Source organism: Canis lupus, chromosome 3 (assembly GCF_011100685.1).
Source record: "Canis lupus familiaris isolate Mischka breed German Shepherd chromosome 3, alternate assembly UU_Cfam_GSD_1.0, whole genome shotgun sequence".
Lineage (NCBI taxonomy): Eukaryota > Metazoa > Chordata > Mammalia > Carnivora > Canidae > Canis > Canis lupus.
In genome coordinates, this window is record NC_049224.1 from 77,006,300 (window position 1) to 77,017,417 (window position 11,118).

Sequence of the window (11,118 nt, forward strand, 5' to 3'; positions counted from 1 at the left end):
ACCCACAGCCTACTTGGGATGACTGCCAACAGCTCTTGCAGGTTCTCTTCACCACCAAAGAGAGGGAACGAATTTAGGTGGAAGCCCTGAAGTCTGTCCTGGGAGAGGACAGACAGCCAACTCAAAGTCCACACCTCATAAATGCTGCCTTCCCCTTATCCCATTCTACCTGGGACTACAACTCAGCTGAAGGTAAGGAGAGACTCCAGGTCCATCACCAGACTCTAATGTCAGGTCTCCAGGCTGCTGCACGCAAGCCTACCCATCTGGCCAAGGTCTATGATGTGAGACAGGGTAAGGATGAGAGTACAACAGCCTTCTTAGAGAGAATCATGGAGGCTTTTAGGCAATACACCCCTATGAACCCAGAAGTCCCGGAAACAAAGGCCACAATTATCATGGCCTTTGTTAATGAGGCTGCTCTGGACATTAAAAAGAAATTGCAAAGAATAAAGAGACTAGGAGAGAAGAGCTTGCAGGACTTAGTGATAGTAGCAGAACGAGTCTATAATAATAAAGTCCAGAAGAACAACAAACCAAACTGAGTGACCAGCAGACCTGAAACCTGGCCAAGATCCTGCTGGCCACAACCATGGATGACCCACAGGAAAGACGGAGGCACCTCAAGAAGCTGGCTTCAGGGACAGGTAAGGAGGATGGCCCTGGTCCCAGTCGGGAGCGCCCTAAGCTGAACAAAAACCAATGTGCTTTTTGCAAAGAAAAGGGCCACTGGGTGAAAGACTGCTCCAACAAAAGATCTAAGGCCCCTGCAAGATCTTGGAAATGGAGGACCTGGACGACCAGGGGAGTCGGGGTTCGGCACCCCTCCCCGAGCCCAGGGTAACTCTTAGAGTGGAGGGGCAACCCGTTGAATTTCTAGTGGATACTGGGGCTCAACATTCAGTTTTATTACAACCCCAAGGGAAATTGGCAAGCAAGACTTCATGGGTGCAGGGGGCCACGGGCACCAAACAGTATTCATGGACTACCCGAAGAACTGGGGATCTTGGCATGGGCTGGGTATTCCATTCCTTCATGGTCATTCCTGAGTGTCCCTACCCATTGTTAGGTCGGGATTTGCTCACCAAGATGGGGGCACAAATTCGTTTCTACCCCAAAGGGGCAAAAATCCTAAACAAAGAGGGGCACCCCATACAGGTGCTTGTCCTGAGTTTAGAAGACGAATATTGTCTCCACCAAATGCCCTAAGCCTCAATGACTGACCGTTGGCTGCAGGAATTTCCCCAAGTATGGGCAGAAACTGGGGGAATTGGGCTGGCCCGGCACCGAATGGCCATATATATAGAACTAAAGCCGGGGGCAGACCCTGTCAGGTTCTGCCAATACCCCATGCCTCTCATCTCCCTAACCCAGACTGGGACCCCCCTCTGCATGACTGTCAAGAAATTTTAGCACAGGTGCATGGAATCAGAGCTGATCTCTGGGACCAGCCACACAGAATGTGACACCCCCTGGTATACGGATGGCAGCAGTTTTGTCCGAGAAGGAATAAGATACAAGGGGGCAGCCATAACCATGGAAATGGAGACCTGATCCGGGGGCACCAACCCTGCTGGACACCCCCAACTATACTGATGCTGACTTACACTGGATCAAACACTTGCCTGTGACCCAGTGCTTGCGTGGCTGGTGGAGGGCCGCAGACTCCAGCATTATCCTGCCAGAGGAACTAGGACGGAGAGTCCTACCAAAATGCATCGGAGTACTCATATGGGAACAAGGAAGATGGAAGACCTCATATGACATGCAAAGATCACTATTAAAGACTCTCAAGCAAAGATCAAGCAGATTGTGGCGAGCTGCCATGCATGCCGATTAACTAATGCCACCTCCCATGGATCTAACCTGGGTACCCAACTCCTAGGGGACCGCCCAGGAGCCTACTGGGAAGTGGACTTCACTGAGGTAAAACCTGGAAAATACGGATACAGGTGTTTACTAGTGTTTGTAGATACTTTCCCAGGGTGGACAGAGGCATTTCCTACCAAACATGAAACAGCACAGACCATGACCAAGAAACTGCTGGAAGACATCTTACCGAGGTATGGTTTTCCTGTTAAGATTGGATCAGATAATGGACCAGGATTCATCTCTAAGGTAACACGGGGAGTGGCCCTAGTACTTGGGGCAGATTGGAAATTACATTGTGCATATAGGCCCCAGAGCTCAGGACAGGTAGAGAGGATGAACAGAACATTAAAGGAGACCTTAACTAAATTAGCCCTGGAGACTGGCGGGGACTGGGTGACTCTCCTCCCCTTCACCCTATATAGTGTGAGGAATTCCCCATGTAAGATGACTGACTCCCTACGAGATCATGGTCGGTCTTCCTCCCCCTATTATCCCCAATTTAAAACCTAAGGTGCTTGCTGAATTTGATGATCACCAACTTCTTTTCTCCCTCCAAAAGTTACAACGAACCCATGAGCAGGTGTGGCCTAAGCTGAGGGCCCTCTACGAGACTGGGCCACCCCCTGACCCCCATCGATATCGACCAGGAGATTGGGTGTATGTGAGAAGACATCAACAGCAGATACTTCAGCCTCGCTGGAAGGGACACTACATCATGATCCTGACCACTCCCACCGCTCTCAAGGTCGACGAGATTACTCCCTGGGTCCACTACACCCACATCGGGACAGCTGATCCACACGCCATTCTCAAGGACTTTGTTCCAGAATGGAAATGCCAACCAGACAAGGACAATCCCCTAAAGCTAAGACTGTGCCATTCGCACTTATTTCCCACCTCCAAGACTCCCTAGTCTGAGGTTGTCCTTCAAAATAGAAGGGGATTAGACTTAGTCTTCATACAACAAGGGGTGGGGGCGGTTATGTGCTGCCTTAAACGTAGAATGTTGCTTCTTCACTGGGATGTAAACAGGAACAAGAACAGCAAAAAGGTTGGTTTGAATCTGGTTTAATCATTCCCCCTGGCTCACTCTGAGAGCAACCTGGACCCATGATTGGGTCCTTCCTTAGGTTCTTCTGAGAGGGGGAAATGTGGAGGCAGAGAAAATTAAGACCATTCCACCTTAAGTTAGCGTTAGCACAAGTACAGCCATCCCAGGCCCCTGTGAATAAGAGCTGAAATTTACCTTGCTTCAGTTACAGGGAAAAAATAGCTTACAGTTTAATGCCCTAGGAAGCCCCATATTAGAATGAGAACAGAGCTCAAGCCAGTGGCAGGAAGCCCCATATTAGAATGAGAACAGAGCTTAATGTTCTTGAAAGCCCCATATCAGAATGTAAACAGAACTTGAGAAATTCCTCCACCCCTTCTGGAGGTCCCCTAGACCAGCCCATAAAACTAATCTGGAACCCACCTCAGAGTCCAAGTCCCTGCTCTGCTTGTAAATAAAACCTCGTGTGTTTGCATTGGTATTGGCTCCTTGGTGGTTTCTCTGATATGTAATCTTGGGCACAACACTGTTCATACCCTTATATAGGCTTCCAAACTGTATCTCGATTGACCTCTGTGACCAGTGGCATACAACATAAATTATTGTTGTGTCATTTCCAATGTTAACTCATAAAAAAACAATGTATCCACTGCCTCCGTCATGGATCATTTTCTCTGGGGAAACCAGCGACCAGTCCTAAGACCACTCTAGAGAGTCTCCTATGATAAAGAACTGAAGGCTTTTACCAAAATCCATGTGAATGAGCCATCTTGTAAATGAATTCTCCTATTCCCATCATACTTTCAGAAGATTAAAGACTTGGCCAATATCTACTGTAATCTCATGAGACCTGAGCCAGAATTACTAGATAAGTCACACTTGCATTTCTTACTCAGGGAAATAATAAAGACATACGTCTCTTGTTTCATGGCACTAAGTATTGAGGGTAATTATTTTTTTTAATAATACCATTACCTACTTACTTACTTAATTAGTTAATATCTATTGGAGTATACTGAGGGCAATTCTCAATGCAGCAAAAGAAAACTAATATAGACTATGTGAAAGTGGAATACCGGTATAACAAAAACCTAAGCTTTGGGTGAGGCTTTGGAACCAGGCAGTGTTAGGGGCTAAAAGGAATTTGAGAAGCACATTGGAAAAAGAGTAAATTGCATTGAGCAGACTATTATTAGAAATCTGAACTTCGAGGTGGCTGCCAGTGAGTAATTAAAGGGAAGAGAAGAATGTTTACTTTGAAACTGAAGGAAGAGGGATTCTTATTAGGTAGTGGCAAAAGTTCAGCAACATATTCATCAACAATTTTACAGCAAATGCACCTGAAGAACTGGATGATTTTGTTAAGGAAATTTCCAGCCAACATATTGACGTTGAAGATGCCATCTGATTTCTCCTCATTGCTTATAACAAAATGCAAGAGAAGAGAGTTACACTAAAGAAAGGAACATAAACATAAAAGAATCAGGACTTGATGGTTTAAAAAGTTCTTGTTCTCTATAGATGTCAAATGATGTTATAATTAAGAAATAGTTTCTAGGCAAGTATCAAATTTAGGGCACTGCCAGTAAAACAAAGGCAAAACTGAGTGTGTGATTTTAAAATCATTTGTTAAGTTCTCAGAAACTATGAGGAATAAATGTATGTTTTGTGTTGCTAAATGTTGAAAGTATCTAAGAATACAGTTTAGTGTTAAAAAAAAAGTAATAAAAGGATTAAAAAATAAAAAACAAAACAAAAGAATACAATTTAGTCACGTATGCACATGCATACACACAACAAAGGTCTTCCTTTTTTTTTAAGATTTAATTATTTATTCATGAAAGACACAGAAATAAAAAGGCAGAGACATAGGCAGAGGGAGAAGCAAGCTCCAGGCAGGGAGCCCGATGTGGGACTCAATCCTGAGACTGCAGATCACGCGCTGAACCAGGGGCAGGTGCTCAACCGATAAGCCACCCAGGTGACCCAACAAAAGTCTTCTAAAATATTGATGGCAGTGTTTTCACAGAATACACATTTGATTCTCCCAATCAAATAAGAGAGCTTCTCAGAACCTTGAGAGGATCGAGATGGTGACATATGAGGCACCTGACTTTTCCATCTCCCCAAAACACCAAATATGTAGCTACATATGGATCAATTCTTCTTGTCAGAAAATCAGAATGTAGTTGAGTAACTTCTACATAGAGGGTAATTCTGAAAATACCCACCCAGAAAGGGGTAAGAAAGAGTCAACTACAATCTTGTTATAACCCCATTCTTGGCAAAGAGCCTTGCAACTGGGAAGAACACCCAACTCCCAGCTTCTCCCTGATTGGACCACACATATAGTACCTAACTTTTAAGTCTATATTACCTGAAGGATTAGTCCCAAATCACCGAGGTCTGATTGTCACTGGGGCTTTGCATTCATGAATATAGCAAATAACAACAAAAGTTTCTAAATAGGCCCAAGAGCACTCCCCATGGCTGTAGATCCAGGCTCGGTTTCTCCCCAGAAAAGGTTTAACTACACATATCCGTAGCTTCTGCCTCAGGGCCCTGTATCTAACTAGACTGAATTGAAGTGCTGAGTAGAATGCTTCTAGTAACTCAAAAGAACCAGTGGGCAGCATATTCCTGCATTCTCCCTCTGCTCACTCTAACAATAAAACCAAGTCTTCATCTTCTAGGATGTCCACACCAGGACACTAAAATTAAATTGACAAAAGTTAAAGACAAAGAAAGATTCTTAAAATTAGCAAGAGAAAAAGCAAGGGCTAGGAATTCAGAATATTCTTTTCAGCAGACACCTTGCAGGCCAGAAAGGAGTGGGATAATCAAAGTACTGGAACAAATTATATACTGGAACCAGTATATAATCAAAACCTGTCAAACAAGAAAACTCTATCCAGCAAAATTGTCCTTTGGAGTTGGAAGCGATAAAAGAATTTTCCAAACAAAACTTGAAAGAATTCATCACCCTAGATTGGCCATACAAGAAACATTAAAGGAAGTTCTTCAAGCTGAAATGAAAGGACACTAATTAGTAACAGAAAATATATGAAGGTTTAAAGCTCCTAGGTGAGGGTAAATATGTAGTAAAATCCAGAATACTCTAATTTGGAATTATGGTAGCTAACCCAATTATTGTGGAGGCCGAGAAAATTAAGGCCATCCCACCTCAAGTTTAGCATTAGCACAAGTACAGCCATCTTAGGCCCCTGTGAATAAGAGCTGAACTTTACAGGAGAAACTGCAGAATTGGGCAGCCCCAGTGGTTCAGCAGTTTAGCGCTGCCTGCAGCCCAGAGTGTGATCCTGGAGACCCTGGATCGAGTCCCACCTCAGTCTCCCTGCATGGAGCCTGCTTCTCCCTCTGCCTGTGTCTCTGCCTCTCTCTCTCTCTCTCAATCTCTATGAATAAATAAATAAAATCTTTAAAAAAAAATAAAGAAAGAAAAGAAAAGAAACTGCAGAATGTCCTTGACAGGGAATCCCATATCAGAAAGACAACAGAGCTCAGAATGCCCTAGGCAGAGAAACCCATATCAGATCTTAAGAAACCCCCCAACCTTTCCCCCATATTGGAATGAAAAAAAAAATTCTTCCACCCCTTCTGAAAATCCCCCAGACCAGCCCATAAAAAAACCCAGCTATAACCCACTTTGGGGTCCAAGCCCCTGCTTTGCTATGTGGAGTATACTTGGACCCAAGCTCGAGCTTATAAATAAACTTGCATCAGTGTAGGCTTCTTGGTGGTTTCTGGATTCGCAATCTTGGGCACAACAATTATAACTCCAGTATAAAGGTAAAACGACAAAACTATTAAAAATGACCATAACAACAATAATTTGTTAATAGATACAATAAAAAAATATACAAATTGTCACATCAAAATCATGAAATGCTAGGGGAAGAGTGAAAATATAGATATTTTGGACATGGTAACTACAAAACAAAAACTTATAGTAGTTACACCAAAGATAAGGAAAAAGGAATCAAAGATCATCAATAGAAACTCAGAAAGAGAAAGAACAAGAGAGAAAGAAAGGAGCAAGCATACTACAAAACAGCCAGAAAACAATTAACAAAATCACAATGGTAATTCTGTACCTATCAATAACTCTATGTGACCTAGAGGAGACCCGTTTAAGCTTTAAGGACACCTAGACCACAAATGAAGAAATGGAAAAAAAAATATATCATGAAAATGGGAACCAAGAGAAATCAAGGATAGGCATACTTATATCAGACAAAATAGGTATTAAGCCAAAAACTGTAACAAGAGAAAAAGAAGGTCATATGTAATTATTGAGTACAATACGTCAAAAGGACATAACAATAGAAAATATTTATGTGCTCAACAGGAGTGTGTGTATGTATAAATATATATAAAGCACTAATATATACATAAATATCTATAAAGCAATCATAACAGTAGATGACTTCAGTACCCCACTTTCAACAATGGATAGATCATCCAGACAGAAAATCAATAAGGAAACACTGAACTTGACCTGTGTGTTAGGCCAGATGGACCTAATAGACAAACATATTCAGAACATTCCATTCAATAGCAGCAGAATACACAGTGTTCTCAAAGGCACATGGAACATTTTCCAGGATAGTTCATCTTTTAGGCTACAAACAAGTCTTAACAAACTTAAGAAGACTGAAATCACATCAAACGTCTTTTCTGACCACAATGGTATTGTCAGGTTTAGTCAAAAGTACCCCCAGGGGGCCACTGAGCCTGGTGGTGAGAAGAGAGCGGCTCCCCACCAGCGTGGGGCCTCCATCTCCTCCCAGGTTTCAAACCAAATGTCAGGTTTAATCTGATCGGTAGAGAAATGGAATAGAGAGGCCAGGCAAAAGTTGGTTGAAACAGGCTTTTAATGGGACACGCTCTTGGGCAAGTTTCCATGGCCCACAGGGGAGAGAGAGCGGGGAAGTCATGGTCCAGGGATGTTGCCCCCAGGCAGGTCGCAGGAGGGTTTATAAGGAGTTTTTGGAGGGAGGGTTGGTAGGGAAATATGAGATGAGGTTTCCTTATTTGGTGGTGTTTTTAAGGTTTTCGGTCTTTTCCCGGTCTTGTTTTTTTTTTTGTTTTATTTATTTATTTTTTTAGGTTGGGGCAAGGGTTACAGGTTTCATAAGCTAGGTTAGGGTAGGGTGGCAAGGCAGCGTTGTGGGAAGATGGGGGTAGGGCAGCTTTATTGGGAGATTACTGGCCTTGGGTGGGCCATTTTGAGGTCCCCAGTCTCTCCAGCCCAGCGGATATGACACTAGAAAACAATTACGAGAGAAAAAGTGGAAAATTTGCAAATACATGGAGATTAAACCACATGCTTCTGAACAATTGATGGTTCAAAGAAAAAAATCAGAAGGGGGGGATGCCTGGATTGCTCAATGGTTAAGTATCTGCCTTCAGCTTGGCGGTGACCCTGGAGTCCCAGAATTGAGTCCCGAATCGGGCTCTTGTGAATAAATAAATAAAATCTTAAAAAAAAAAAAAAAAAGAAAGAAAAGAAAAGAAAGAGAAAAAAAATCAGAAGGGAAATCAAAAAATACCTGAGACAACTGAAAATGGCCACATAATATACCAAAACTTTCAGGATGCAGCAAAGGCAATTTTTTTAAGATTACATTTATTTATTTGAGAGACAAAGACAGAGACAGAGATAGGAGAGCACTAGCAGGGAGAGAGGGAGAAGCTCCCTGCTCTCTAATGAGCAGGGAGTCCAATCCTGGGCTCAATCCCAGGACCCTGGCATCAGAATCTGAGCCAAAGGCAGACACCAAACCAACAGAGCCACCCAGGTGCCCCACAAAAACAATTCTAAGAGGAAAGTGTATAGTGACAAATGCCTACCTTAAGAAAAAAAGAGAGGGCAGCCTGCCTGGCTCAGTGGTTTAGCCCTGCCTTCAGCCCAGAGCCTGATCCTGGAGTCCCAGGATCCAGTCCCACATCCTGCTTCCTGCTTGGTGCCTGCTTCTCCCTCTGCCTGTGTCTCTACCTCTACCTCTCTCTCTCTATCTCTCTCTCTCTCTCTCTCTGTGTGTGTCTCTCATGAATGAATAAGTAAAATCATAAAAAAAAAAGAAAGGAAGAAAGAAGGAAAAAAGAAAAAAGAACAATTAAAAAAAAGAAAAAAGAAAGATCTCAAGTAATAACCTAACTTTACACATCAAGGAACTAGAAAAAGAGCAAACTAAGCCCAGAGTTATTAGAAGGAAGGAAATAAAGATAAGAGCAGAAATAAATGAAACAGAGACTCAAAAAACAATAGGGGGAAAAATCAAAGCTAATAAGGCAGTTTCTTTTCTTTACTTTTTTTTTTTTTTTTTTTTGGTGCTGAGGGGCTGCTCCCCTTTTATTATCAACAGGAGGTTTCTCTAAAGGAATGTGATGCCCCTCCCCTGTGGGACCACTGTCCAACCTGTGCATTGTCCCTTCAAGCACCCTTTCAAAAGAAGAGCCCCCGCATCCGCCTGCCGATGCCTTGTCAGTCATCAAGGATGTTGAACTTGTTCACAAGCTGGCTCATGGTGTTGCAGGTTTTGGTGACGGTGCCAAGGTAGGCCATGAGCTCCACATCATTGCATTGATGGTAAAAGTCTGTCTTGAACTTGTCTGTGCTGAGCACAGGGAGGCAGTGGCACAGAGCATAGGGCTCCTGCAGATCTCATGGTTAAAGGGGACCTCTCAGGCTTCAGAGGCCTTGACGTATTCCAAGATGAGCTTGACCCGGCTGCACAGCATCTTGATGGTCCTGTGTTGCACTATCAGGTGTTCAGCCATGTGGAGTTCTCACCGCTGCCTGTGGCCGTCATTCAGGCCATGGGTTTGACACCAATGCCTTCGGCTTCCTCTGTGGCCAGAGTGTAGGTCAGTTCTGCAAATAACATTGTGGCTCTCCATTGATTATATCGATGACAGACTCAAAAACACTGATGGGAAGATCTGTGTCCTTGGTCATAGGATTCAACTTAAGAAGAGTAGGCTCTCAGTGATCTCCACACCTGCTTGTGGACTTGGATGTCCAAGGGGTCAGGCGGCCTCCCGGTGGTATACCAACCCCAACACTCCAGCTCCTTGAACACCTGTTTGAATTGCTCCTCCCTGGTGTAGTAATACTCTTTGTCAATGATGATCTTCTGCTCCACGGTGTGGGACAGCAGCTCAAAGGAGTTCATCACCTCGATATTTCTGCCCTCCTGCTTCCCAATCAGTGCCCCAATCACCTGCATAGGCCACCCCTCTTGGGAGCACATGCAAATCCAATGGTCTGAAATGTTGAGGATGAAGAGTAATGGAGACGCTCCCCAACATATCAGAGGTCCTAATGCTGGGGGCTGCTGCTGCATCCACCTCCATCCTGCTGCTCTCCCCATCACACCAGAGGCCCTGATGCTGGGGGGGACTGCTGCATCCACCTCCATCTTGCTGCTCCCCCCTTCAGCTGGAGGCCCTGATGCTGGGGGTGGGGGGCAGATTGCTGCATCCACCTCCATCCCACTGCTCCCTCCTGTCTGGCTCACTGCCGCTGCCATTTTCCCCACACCCACCAGCTTCAAGGCAGTTTCTTAATAAAAGACAAAGTGAGCAAACATTTAGTAGACTAAAAAAAGGACTTATAAATACAATTAGAAATGAAAAAGACATGACAACTAATAACACAGTAATACAAAGGAACATAAGAAATCACTGTGAACAATTCTACATCATCAAATTAGATAATGTAGTGGTCAGATAATGAAATTAGATAGGTTCATAAAAACATACAACCCACCAAGACTGAACCATGAAGAAACAGAAAATGAGGACAGACCAATTACTAGCATGGAGATGGAATCAATAATCAAAAACTTCCCCAAAAAGAAAAAAAGGACCAGGACCAAAAGTCCAGGACCAAATCCTTCAATGGTGAATTTTGTCAAATATTAAATAATTAATACTAATCCCTCTCAAATTCTCCCCCCCCCCCCAAAAAAGAAGAAAAGGGATTACTTCCAAAAGCACTTACAGAGGCCAGTGTTATCTTTATACCAAAGTTGCACTAGGACATTATTAGAAAAGGAAATTAAGGTCATTATCTCTGATGAACATAAGTGAAAAATTTCTCAAAAAAATATTAGCAAACCAAAATCAACAATACACTAAAAGGATCAAGTAGAATTTGTAGGATGCCA

The 11,118-nt window shown here is 43.4% G+C and overlaps 1 pseudogene; it reads right to left on the minus strand.

Annotated features, from left to right (window-relative positions):
* Positions 1-9,392: 9,392 nt before the first annotated feature.
* On the minus strand, positions 9,393-10,479 carry LOC100685369 (annotated as a pseudogene).
* Positions 10,480-11,118: the final 639 nt, after the last annotated feature.